Source organism: Marmota flaviventris, chromosome 4, assembly GCF_047511675.1.
Source record: "Marmota flaviventris isolate mMarFla1 chromosome 4, mMarFla1.hap1, whole genome shotgun sequence".
NCBI classification, from domain to species: Eukaryota; Metazoa; Chordata; class Mammalia; order Rodentia; family Sciuridae; genus Marmota; species Marmota flaviventris.
Genome location: NC_092501.1, coordinates 27,487,095 through 27,501,054, shown reverse-complemented (window position 1 = coordinate 27,501,054; position 13,960 = coordinate 27,487,095). Strand labels below are relative to the sequence as shown.

The 13,960-nt window shown below is 38.3% G+C and overlaps 1 pseudogene; it reads left to right on the top strand.

Annotated features, from left to right (window-relative positions):
* Positions 1 to 9,275: 9,275 nt before the first annotated feature.
* Positions 9,276 to 13,543, top strand: LOC114088671 (heterogeneous nuclear ribonucleoprotein K-like; annotated as a pseudogene).
* Positions 13,544 to 13,960: the final 417 nt, after the last annotated feature.

The following is a 13,960-nucleotide window of genomic DNA, read 5'->3' as shown; positions in this document are numbered from 1 at the left end:
AGGCTTTTCCAGCTGATGTCTACTGAGATCATGCCAGCACCAGGGGAAAAACCAAGGAGGTGCTGCCCCCTGCAGAGCACTGGTTCCCACAGCCCCAGCATCTATCAAGACTAGACTGAGATTTTCCATGGTGTTGGGGAGTTTCTCCACCACTCAGTGCTGCTGCTCCAAGTGCCATTGCCCAGCTAGTTAGGGTAGGAAGAACTTCAGAAAGAATGAGAAGGGATTGGGGGAAGGTGGGTAACAGGAAAGTAGGAAGGAGAGGTTAAAGAAGAAAGCTTTCTGCCACATGGGGCTACCCCCCTCATTTGATCCATTTCAATTAGGAAAATTCTCCTCCACTCCCAGTAATTCATTGTAGGATGATTTGATCAGATAGTGATCAGATAGTCCTAAATCTGATTGACCAAGAGAATCACAAGGGAAATTTTTCAAAGACACAGATTCTCAATTACCCTGAGAATTTCTGGTTATAAAATTAGGGAGTGATTCAGTCATCTCTTAAAAAATCAGGAAGATCATTGGAGTATCATTTTTAAAATAAATGGAAGGGGAAAAGTTCTTTTAAGGGGACTCAGTTGTTGCAAAACTAAATGTAACTTCCATTTCTCAATTAAATAAGAAACATTTTGAGAATTGACTATGTGCCAGTGATTCTCTAGGGAATAGGTGCACAATTTATCAAGTAAGCTCATTTGTCTCCTTTGGGATAAATGGAATTTGTTCAGTGTTTCCTACAGTCCATTTTGTGCAAAGACTGTAACCCCACAAATCCATGTTCCCTAGATGAGGACCTACTGGCTCCCTTCTCTGTGTTGAGCATCCCAGCAAGGGAACCTGGGATCTGTCTGTCTTCAGCATAATTCATACCTGGGTTTGAATCCTAACTCATTCACCTGGGGCAATAAAACATTTCCTAATCCTTCTGAATCCATTAGGAGAGAAGCACACCTGCCTTTGGAGGCTGATATAAGACTCAAATGAGATTCTGTGCGTGGTTGGCACATAGTGGTAAAGAACTGCTAGTTCATAATAGTAGTGGGGATGGCCTTATCACTCTTTTTGCTGCCTTGGTCTCTACAACTTCCCTCCTGGTCTGGTGATCTGACCCTCTTGGCACATGTTCTTTCTGGGTCTTAATGCCCTGCTTTCAGGACAGCTGCTTGGCCTTGCCTCCAATAAGAGATTGTTCTTCCTCCCCAGAATCAAGGCAGGTGCAGAACATAAACATCTTGACCCCATCCCTCCTTCTCCTTCCTACCCCTCTCTCTGTCAGCATGATATCCTGGAACTTACCTTGGCCGGAGCTGTCACACATTGATGGAAAACAAAACACACATTAAAGTGGGAGCAGATGAAAATGCTGCTTCCTGGGTGACCCTGGGAGAGTCTAAGTTCAGCTGGTGTGGAGCCCAGGCATCCCCAATCTAACTACTCCCTAGGTCACACTAGCAAAAACACAGCCTGTAAAATTGCCTAGTCCCAGGGTATGCATTCCCAGGCTTCCGGGGCCCAAGCAGACAATGCACAGATGTGAAGGGACAGGGTGTAGGGACAAAAGTGAGCTGGGCTTTCCAAGTAGTGCTGGCAAGTGCATGACTGTGTATCTTCTTTATCTGCTTGAAATTAAATTTAAATACATTTTGAAACCATTTTCTGGGCAAATAGTATTTCTCTCTGAGCCAAAAGAGAAAGAGCCTTGTTCAGTGTGATTTGCTATAGTGCAGCAGAGCCCAGAGCCTCCCACTGAGTCTCCCTGGTTGCCCTGCCCTGTTCCAGCCTCTTGATGGAGCCTCATTCTTTAATCATATTTAGCTGTTGAAAAAGAAGAGCTACAGACCTAACTCTGACATTATATACCTCTAGTAATTGGAACTAGGGAAGACCTAACTCTTGACAGTATAGTCTCTAGTAATTGGAACTAAGGAGAAGAGAGTGTTTCATTTTTATTTTACACATCTGGGTTTTGTTAAACAATTGGAATGCATCATTTTTGCATTTTTCCCCCACATATCAAATTCAGCTGTTAGATGGATGGCAGTGAAAATGGCACAGTTATTTGACCCATTTTCCCTATTGTCCTAGATGTGGAACAAATATAAAAACTTAAATATAGAATATAGTATACAATAGATTTAATAGTATTAGTTAATATTAGTTAATATAGTACATGACCTCTAATTATCATTTCCAACCTGTTTCAATGCATTGGTAAATTTCATTGAAATATTAGCAGAATTAGAAACTTGGAAATTAATGGGTGACCCTGGGAGAGACTGACTAAGTTTTAGTCCCTCCAAATCTTCTGTAAACCTGGAAGAGCAACTGTATAGCAAAACCAAACCCCATGGACCACATTTTGTAAGACCAGGTTACAGTGTATCCCCATAAGCCCCATTTACCAGGAGGTGAAAGCAAATTAACAAGCACAAGTTCTGCACAATTTCAATACTTGAATGGGAGAAAGTAGAGATCACAGGACACCTGACAGACCCCCAACTGAAAACCACTATATACCCACAGGAAAGTGAGATGGGTCAATTGGAGAAAAACTGGGGGAGTTTGGCTTATTCCTACTAAGGTGTCAGTGTATTGGGCCCACAATAAAATCTACCTAGAGCAATCTGGCCCCTAAAAGTTCCTGGAAATGACCAACCGAGGCCTCATTTCAGAACATGTTCTCTCTCTCCCCCCCCCCCCTCTCTCTCTCTCTCTCTCACACACACACACACACACACACACACACGAGAAAATTCTGGAAGTAGAATGAAAATTAAGCCAGATTGGATCATAGAAACAAAAAAAGAGAAGGTCCACATAAAGTGGGGGAAGCCACATTTGGAAGTTGAATAAAGTAAGCCATGCTGTTTTTAAACATGATACTTATATCTCAAAATTGCATAAATGCCAGAAAAGTATCAAGGTCAAATCCTATAAACTTTTTTTTTTTTATGGAAAAGAAGCATAAGAAGCAGAATATCGTTTCTATGGACAATGATAAGCCTACTAGAAACATGTTAAAACTGTTGCACTTTGCTTGAAACAAGCTGAAAAGTATCTTTCAAATGATACAAGACAATAAAAAATAGCAGAAGCCAGGTATGGTGGCACACTGTAATCTCAGCAATTTAGAAGGTTGAGGTAGTAGCACAAGTTCAAGTATAGCCTTGGCAATTTAGTGAGATTCTGTCTCAAAAAGTAGAAAGGACTGGGATGAAGCTCAGTGCCCCTACATACAATTCTTCAGAACCCCACCCCCCCAAAAAAGAATGGCAGAAATCAGAAAAGAACACCTCAGAAATGGAGTGACAGAAATCATGGGAGAATTAGAAAGAAATTCAGAAATAAAGACTAAACTATCAGAAGCACCAGAGTGAATTAACACAACAGGAGAAATAGAAGGTGAAAAAGAGGGAAATGTTGAAACCACAAAAGAATGACAAAAGATTAAAGAGAAAGTGACAAACATTGAAGATAAAAACATCCAATTTCTAGATCACAAGAGATTCCAACTATATTGGGAGTTCTAAACTTTTTTTTTTTTTTTCTGGTATTGGGATTGGAACCCAGGAGTATTCTACCATTGAGCTATATTCCCAGTCCTTTTGTTTTGTTTTGTTTTATTTTTGAGAAGGGTCTCAGTAAGTTGCTGAACCCAAACTTGAATTTGCGACCTTCTTGTCTTCACCTACAAAGTCACTGGAATTATAGGCAGTTGCCATTGTGCCATTGTCCAGGGCTAGTATTTAATTTATATATATATATATATATATATATAAATTTAATTATATAGTATTTAATTTATATATATATATATATATAAATTTAATTATATAGTATTTAATTTATATATATATGGATATATATATATATATATATATATATATATATATATATATATATATATATATATCCATCTCTAATACCTTTATTTTATTTATTTTTATGTGGTGCTGAGGATCAAACCTAGTGCCTCACACATGCTAGGCAAGCACTCTACCACTGAGGTACAACCGCAGCCCTAGTATTCATTCTTGACAAGCAGGGAGATTGAGTGAACTAGGAAGGAAATTAAACTTTCATAGAGTCAAATGGAAAGTGGTGTATTTGTCTTAAAGATACAAATTGCATTCAATGGGTAAAGGAAAGTTTCTTCAATCATCTTGTAAAAATTGAATATCCAAAAGCAAAAAAGAGCTTTAATGTAAATTTCATATAATAATAAACTCAAAGTGGATCATAAGTCTGAAAATTAAAGCTATAAAATTTTTAGAAGAAAATGTAGAATATACTTATGACCTTAGGTTGGACAAAACGTTTGTTAGATACAATGCCAATGCATGTTTTATATAAGAAAACTTCCTCAGAGTTAAAAGTTTCTTCTCCCTGAAAGATGTATATTGTTTTAATTGATTTTATTTTTTTAATCCCTGAAAGATATTAAGGAAAGGCAAGCAATAGACAGGGGAGAACACATCTGCAACTTGCATATCTGATAAAGGACTTACATATGGACTCTGTATAGAACTCTCAAAATTCAGTGGTAAGAAACAAAAAGACCCAATTAAAAATACAGGGGAAAAATTCAAATAGACAATTCACCAGATAAGATATATGGTTAGCAGATAAGTACACAAGAGACGCTCAACATCATTAGCCACTAAGGAAATGCAAATTAAAACTTCAGTGAAATATCAGTATATTTACTGGAAGAGGCATATTTCAAAAGATTGACCATATCAAGTGTGGACAAGGATGTGGAGCAACTAGCACTTCTGTACACTGCTGGTGAAAATGTAATGTGATACAAGCACTTTGGAAAAGTCTGCCAGTTTCTTAAATGTGAGCCTACACCTAGCAGATGACCTAGCAAGACAATGGTCAGGCAAGACGCAATGGATGGTCACAGATGAAGCGTAATGTCACAACTCCTCCTTGAGCACAGCAGCAGAACTGTGATAAGTAGTGGGTGGGGACAACTTTGTGTATTCCTTGGTGCTTTTGGGGGGTGTTTTTTGTTGTTGTTGTTGTTGGGGTTTTATTTTTTTGGTACCAGGGATTCAACTCAGGGGCACTCAACCACTGAGCCACATTCCCAGCCCCATTTTTTTGTATTTTATTTAGGGACAGGGTCTCTAAGTTGCTTAGTGCCTTACTAAGTTGCTGAGGCTGGCTTTGAACTTGCAATCCTCCTGTCTCAGCCTCTCCAGCCACTGGGATTATAAGCATTTGCAACTGCACCCGGCCCTTGGTGCTTTTTTAAAAAATGTATGGAATATGTTTCTTCAGAGATCCAGATAACACAAAATCCCAGAGGTCGTCTGTAAGAGCTGGATTTTGGACAAGCTCATGTGATCACTAGAAATCGTGTTTCACTTTTGCAGGATTAAGCCAAATGGAGGCCATTTGTCTCCTTGGCTTGTCTGGTAAGTCACATCTAAGGTATTCTTCTCTTCAAGCCTGATCTTTAACAGATTGCTGTTGCTGACAAAAATAGCTTGCCTTTGTTAGTCTTTTTTATTTAAATCCCATTTCCTCTTCCCCCTCTCTCCCCCTCCTCCTCTCCTCCTCTTCCCCCTTTCTCTATTGTGGTAAAGAACACATAACATAAAACACAAAGCTATTTTTAAATGGTGTTCAGTAGAGTTAAGTATGTCCATACTATTGTGAAACAGATCTATCCTATTTCCTCTTGCTTAGCATCATCTCCTTTTGGTACCCCAGTTTGTCTGAACAACATCCCAGCCATTCAGATTCAACCCTTGTCTACTTCTAACCCACTTACTAACTCCCATTAGTTCCATTGTTAGTTTTGTGGATTGAATCAGCCTCCAAATTCTTTTTTCATCTCACCTCTCTCTTCCAATTCCTTTATCTTCATCCTGGTCTAAATCCTTAGTCCTTCCTGTCTGGATAATTATAAGAATTTCACAAGTAATTTTCTTGTCTCCAGGATGTCTCCCTTTGATCCTTTCTTTTTCAAATTAACTTTCTTTGTAAGTTTTTTTGATCATGTTATTCCTCTGTTCAGAAAAACCTTCAATGATTCCTCCTACAAAACAAAATATGATGATTTCATCCTAGTGTACAAGATTCTGCCTGATCTGACCCAACTTCTCTTTCTCACCTTATATCCATTAAACATGGTGGAACTTGGGGAACTGTTAAGAAAAGAGCTATTGTTGATATACAAAGCAGAGAATGCATTTCCATCAAGACTGTGCCATAACACTAGTATTACACTGCTTCAATTGGTGTTCTCATTTCAAACTTGCGTCTTCTCCACCCAAATCAATGGAAGTCTGCATGCTGTTGTGAAATCATGGCACTGAAAATGAAATGTTCATCCTTCTTATATGTCTACATTGTTTTTCTTTTTAAAAATAATAGAAATAAGCCAGACATGGTGGCACATGCCTATAATCCCAGCGGCTCAGGAGTCTGAGGCAGGGGGATCTCAAGTTCAAAGCCATCCTCAGCAATTTAGCAAAGCCCTCAGCAACTTAGTGAGACTCTGTCTCTATATTAAAAAAGGGGGCTGGGGATGTGGGTCAGTGGTTGAGTGCCCCTGGGTTCAATTCCTAGTAGTAATAGTAGTAGTAGTAGCAGTAATATAATATAATAGAAATATAATTCCAACAATAGTATAATAGAAATATAATTCCAACAATAATATAATAGAAATATAATATAAGAGAAATATAATTCCTTTTGGAAGTGATGGATCCAAAGCACTGAAAAAAATGTTCTGATTTGTCCACTCCTCTATATGTCCACTGCTTCTACCCTTGGCCAAACCATCATCATCCCTCACCTAGACAGCTTCATCTGGAGTTTCCTACATGGTCCTCCCTGCTTCTATTCTATTGCCTTGTAACCCCTTCTTCACAACTCAACCAGAAGACATGTTTCTAAAACGTAACAACTTGGGCTGGGGATGTGGCTCAAGCGGTAGCGCGCTCACCTGGCATGCGTGCGGCCCGGGTTCGATCCTCAGCACCACATACAAACAAAGATGTTGTGTCTGCCAATAACTAGAAAATATTTAAATTCTCAAAATAAATAAATAAATAAATAAATCTTATCCCTCAAAAAAATAAAAAATAAAAATAAAACGTAACAACTTAAAGACCTCCTATGGCTTTCAAACAGTTGGAGTAAAATCCAATCATCTTGAAGACTCTTTCCTGATCAACTTCATTCCTCTTGTCTCTCTGACTGCTGTCAATTTTGTTTACTATGTTTCAGCCATGCAGATCTTCAGCTCTGTGAACCTGCCTAACTCTTCCTACCTTCCTAGGAACCTTCTTACCCTTAGAAGTATACATTTGCTGTCCCTCTCACTTGGAATGCTCTTCCTTAAATCAACACTAGGTGGCTCCTTCCTGTCTTTCAGGTCTCTCCTCATGTATCACCTCTTCCAAAATTACTTCTTGGGCCACATCCATGGTAATCCTTTAGTGCGTCCCTGTTAATCATCTTGTATCATAGCATGTTTATCTGAAAGTACCTGCCACTTGTTCATTATCTGTCTCCCACTATCACCAAAGCTCCAAGAAAACAAGTTAGTTTCTTTCTCCACAGCTCTATCCCTAGTACACACACAGATAGTGGCTAGCACTTCATAGGCACTTCTGAAATTTATGTCGAATGAATGAATAAACTTGGTTCAAGCATCTGGAAGGAGAGCAGCCTGTTCTCTCCTTAAATATATCTAGAGAAGATTCCACTAATTTCTGACAAGGAAGTCCAGCATCAAATAACTTGAACTTTTCAGAAAGATTCTCCTGACATCCCACACAAGTTCTTCCTGAAGCAATTGCTGTCTTTTCTTGTTCGTCTGGGTCTCAGTGGAATCATTCAATTTCCTTTTTTTATTTTTTTAAATATTTTTTAGTTGTTGATGGACCATTATTTTATTTATTCATTTATATATGGGGTGAGAATTGAACCCAGTGTCTCACACGTGCTAGGCAAGCGCTCTACCACTGAGCCACAACCCCTTCAATTTCCTTTTTAAAGGCAGTGTTAAAATTGTTATTGGACCCTTCTCCACACCTATTCTGCCTCTTAGGATATGTAACATTGTTATTTTCTTCTGTTCCTTGTCAAAGTTCTCTGTATCAAGTTTCACTTGTGAAGCTCAATATTCACCCAAATAGCCCCACTTGAAATAATGGCCACATGAAGCAAACTCCACTTATAAGTATATCTTCCTTAAAATGAGCAGTTTTTACATCACCCCATCTCTTTCCTAATCTCCTTTTATACGGATTTCACAAGTACTTGCCTTTTGTGAAAAGTCTTGGACTTTGTAAAGAGCCTGTAAGTTCAAACAGGAAGGTTCAAAATAGCTAAAGGATGTGGATTCTATAGAAGTCTTCAAACTTCTCACCTGCCTGTATTTGGATCACTCCACTCAAAGCAGGTTACAGGGACAAGGTCTGAAATTCTAACGGCTCAGGAGAAGGTTGAACAAATAATAGACAAAGCACACTTTACTGAGAAATTGTTCAGAATAAATGTGAGTTTTAGGGATAAGTTTCAAAGTTGAAAGGGGGAAAAACTAATAAAACTGACAACCCTACAAACTGCACTAGCCAATGACTAGAATTTGTGACAGACAGTGGTTAGAATAACAGGCTCTGGAGTCAGGCACACCTACATTCAAATCCTGGTTTTACGACTTACCCTCTGTAAAACTGGGCATGCTACAATGCCTCTCAAAGTTTATTGCTTCACCCACAAATGAGGGCAAAAATAATACTGCATCCCTCATAGAGTTGTGAGAATTAAAATATTTACTTTATATAACCCCTTTTTAGGGGAATAAATTGCTCAATACACTTTAATTTCTCCCATGAAGTCTTTGTTTTATGAGTTTGTTCAAGTTTTATTTAATTCTCAAACTTTTATTACAAATGATTTTTTTTTTTTAGTTGAAGAACCTTACCTTGTATGATTAGAGGAAGAAAGAAACTTTCACACCTAAATTAGGATATGTAGTGGTTTCAGAGCATAGTGAGGTACAAGATGAGACGACGGAAGCAGCCACCATGCTTACATAGTCCCCTGGGACCATGGAAACTTAGGAATGTGAAAGAGGCAACCAGTAGTGTCAGCACAACAGGTGCTCATAAGTGCCCATGTGGAAATAGACAAGTGTGTATATAAATATTAGCTACAGAACATGTTCTGAGTTAAGCACCAGTCATGATGAGCAAAAATAAGCTATCCTCTTCTGGCAGGTGTTGGACAATTTCCTCAGAGTCTAAATGACAATCTTCCTTGGAAATAAGAGGAAGACAGAAATGTAAGAGTCCTAGCCTGGTGGGTAAGAGCAAGACAGAAGATAGGACACAACTCCATTATTGAGAGACAACAGTACTTACCTAAAGTTGTAAGCTGAGTGTCAACTTATTCTGCAAGAATTAAAACTGACACTTGCAAAATAAGTGATGGGAGGTTGGAAGGGAGAATAAAACCATATTAGCATGAGAAAACAAGATCTCCAGAGGAATTAAGGGAGTTTGCAAAGATAAAAAGCAGTCAGGATAGTCACCTGGAGATTGTTGAGGTGGGGAAGGAAATAAAAGCACTCCAAGGTTTTTATCTTGTTCAGGAGAAGGATACAAATGCTGATTAACCTTAGATGTCAATAAAGAAATATAAATTAAATATGCAGTTTGAATCTAAAAGAAACCACTAAAGAAAAGGATTAAGATATATAACTTCCAAACAACTAGAGATGACACCCGGAGCCAACATTTGAGAGAAAGAGATGATGATTTTGAAGATGAAGAAATAGCAAGGATGCATGGTAAGTGGATACTATAGAATCAGATAGGAGGAGACATCAAAGCATCAGTAATCACAGAAAAGTGAATAAACTAAATAGAAATAAATTGAAAATAGAAACTCTAATCCATAGCCATGTAGATAAATGCCTAAAGCCAAATGAAAGGGGAAAAAGCAAAACATAAACTCTGGGAAAAGCACTGTTTCTCCACACTCTCGAACAACACTTGTGACACCAAATATATAGGATTTCTCACACCAAGAAATTCTCTAACTATCTAACTGTACAAAAACATCTGGATGTCCTATAATTTAACTCAATTCTTACACCATCTACCCAGAGTTGGCGTCAGATCCCACAAACCTTTCCTTACTTCAGATGCCAATCACTACTCTGTGGCTCTGATACTTCTAATCCAAAAGTTATGAATCAGGAGGCCCCAAAACCCACTTCTTGTGTTCAGCAATTTGCTAGAGCATCTCATATAACTCAGGAATAACACTCTGCAAACATTTATTGATTGATTTTGAACCACCAGATGGAAGAGACACATAGGGCAAGGTTCCAGGAGGAGATGGGGGCAGAGCTTCTGAACCTTCTCTGGGCACATCACCCTCCCAGTACCTCCACATGTTCAGGAACTTTTTTTTAGTTGTAGAGGGTCACAATACCTTTATTTTATTTATTTATATTTATGTGGTGCTGAGGATGGAAACCAGTGCCTCATACATGCTAGGCAAGTGCTCTACCACTGAGCCACAACCCCTGCTCCAAAACATCATCAAATCTTATTGTTCAAGTTTTTATAGAGTTTAATCTCTAAACTACCCCCCATTCCTTCCCAGAAGTTGGTGAGTGGGGTGAAATTTCCAACCCTCTATTCTTGATCTGTCTAGTTGCCAGATAGTTATTTGATAACGACTCTGAAGTTATCTAGAGGCCTACCCTCAGTCACCTCTTAGTATAAACTCAGGTGTGATCCAAAGGGGCTCTTCTGAATAAAATAATATTCCACTATGCAAACACCATAGAGTGTATTTCACAAGCCTATATGGGAAAACTTACTATACACCTAGACTACATGGTGTATAAATATATAATAGCTTATTGCTCTCAAGCTGCATACTTGTATAGCATGTTACTATATTAAATACTGTGAACAACTGTAATACAATGGTAAGTATCTATATTTCTAAATGTAGAGAAGGGGCCAGGCATGGTGGCTCACGCCTATAATTCCAGAGTCTCGGGAGGCTAAGACAAGAGGATGGCAAGTTCAAAGCCAGCCTCAGCAACTGAGAAGAGGCCCTCAGCAATTTAGTGAGACTCTGTCTCAAAAGAAAACATAAAAAGGACTGGGAATGTGGCTCAGTGGTTAAGAAGCCCTGGGTTCAATGTCTGGGGAAAGAAAGAAAGAAAGGAAGGGAGGGAGGAAGGAAGGAAGGAAATGTATAAGTATAGTATAGTAAAAATGACATAAAAGATTTTTTAAAATGATACTCCTGTATAGGGCGAAAACCATGAATGGAGCTTCTGGGACTGGAAGTTGCTCTGGGTGAATCAGTGAATGAGTGGCAAGTGCACATGAAGATCTAGGACATGAGGATCACTCTGCTACAATGTATTTATTTAAAAATATTTTTCTTTCTTCAGTAATAAATTACCTTAGCTTATTGTAACATTTTTACTCTATAAACTCTTAAAATTTTTGACTCTTTTGCAATCACTTAGATTAAAAGACAAGCACATTATACAACTATATAACATATTTTCTTTATATCCTTATTATAAAAGTGTTTTCCATTAATTTTTCCTTTTAAACTTTTTGATTAAAAACTAAGACAAACACATAAAATAGGTGAGGCCTTCACAGGGTCAGAATGATCAGTCTTTCACTTATACATTTTGTTCTGCTGGAAGGCTTTAAGGGGCAATAATATATATGGAGCTGTTATCTCCTTTGATAACAATGCATTCTTCAGGAACAGCTCCTAAAGGTCCTTCCTGAGACTGTTTTACAGTTAACTTTTTTATAAAAAAACAAAGATAAAAGTATAGGATATTAAATACACAAACCAGTAACATAGCCGTGTGTTATCATTATTAAGTATTATGTACTGTATTTCATTCAGTGTTATACTTTCATTTGACTGCACAGTAGGCTTGTTCACACTAGCATCCCAACAAACATGTGAGTAATGTTGCTCTAGGACATTATGACAGCTATGACATCACTGTGCAATAGAAACTTTCCAGCTTCATTATAATCTTACAGGATGGAATTTTTTCCCCGAGTATATATCTGTAATTGCATTGTGGTCCTAGAGACTTTGAGGGGATCATGAAGCCACTGTAGTGTGTCGGTTATTAGTCCTGCCCAGAACACTATAGTTCTGCTGCACAAGGATATATAATAATAACTGATTAGTGTGTCCATTCCATACAAGAAAATGGAAACTGAATAGCCAGAGGAAACCTTCCCCAACACTGAAAAGTATGGTGAATTTGGTAAGTGCCCTGCAGAAGATATAGAAGAGGAGCAAGCTTTGAAAAATCTCAAAACACTGATGAGATGGTTGAATTACGAATTCTGCTTCAGAGCAAGAATGCTGGGGCAGCAATTGGAAAAGGAGGCAAGAATATTAAGGCTCTCTGGACAGACACAATGGCAGTGTTTCAGTTTCAGACAGCAGTGGCCCTGAGCACATATGGAGTATCAGTGTTGATACTGAAACAATTGGAGAAATTCTGAAATACTGGTAGAGTGCATAAAGATAACCCTTGATCTTATATATGAATCTCCCATCAAAGGACATGCACAGCCTTATGATCCCAATTTTTATGGTGAAACATAATTATGGTGGCTTTACAATGATTTTTGGTGACTACCATGGACATCCAGTGGGATTTCCCAGGCAGGGAAGAGGTGGTTTTGACAGAATTCCACCTGGTAGGAATCCCATGCCTCTCTCTAGAAGAGATAATGATAATATGAGCCCTCATCAAGGACCACCTCTTCCTCCTGGTCAAGGTGGCTGGGGTCTAGCAGAACTCAAAATCCTCTTCTTCTTCTTCTTCTTCTACCACCACCACCTAGAGGAGAAGATCTAAATTAAAGATTTTTTTTTTTTTTATAGTACTTGGAATTGGACCCAGGGCCTACACACATGGTAGGCAAGCCCCCATACCACTGAGCTATGTCTCTGGCCCTAGAGGGGGAGGCCTCATGGCCTGAAACAAAAGAGGAAGACCTGGAGACTGCTATGGTGGCACAGTTGGTTTCAGTGCTAATGAAACTTGGGACTCTGCAATAAATACATGGAGCCCATCAGAATGGCAGGTGGCTTATGAACCACAGAGTGACTCTGGATAAGGTTATTCCTATGAAGGAGTCGTAGCTCATATGGTGATCTTGATGGGCCTATTATTACAACACAAGTAACTATTCCCAAAGATTTGGCTGGGGGCCTGGGATTGTGTGAGGCACTGGTTCGAGTCTCAGTGCTGCATATAAATAAATGAATAAAATTTTAAAAAAAAGATTTGACTGGATTTATCATTGGCAAAGGTGGTCAGCAGATTAAGCAAATGTGTCATAAGTCAGGAGATTCGACCAAAATTGATGGTGAGCCTTTAGAAGGACTCAAAGATCAGACCATTACCATTACAGGAACACAGGACCAGATACAGAATGCACAGTATTGGCTGCAGAACAGTGTGAAGTATTCTGGAAAGTTTTTCTAAGGCTAGTAAAGAACTGAAGGAATCCTGTATCTTTTTTTTTTTTTTTTAATCTGTTTCTGTTTAAAAAATCAACATTCCTCTGCTTCATAGCATGAAGAATCTGTTGAAGTATTCCTTTTATAAGGAGATACAATAATCTTAAATTATATATATAAAAAAATCTTATGGGACCATCATCACATATGCAGTCCATGGTTAAACAAAACATTGTCATTCTGTGCATGGCTATATATTATAAACAATAAAATAAAAATTCATTTAAAATTATTGAATTCATGATTTTTACATATTAAGTTTTTGTTGGGTTGAGATTTTCCCACTAATTAACACACACACACAAAAATCAAGTTTATTCAGGGGAGGGTTCACTAAACGTGTCACATTAGAAAGGAATTCTGTTCCTCAAAGAGGCTGGGG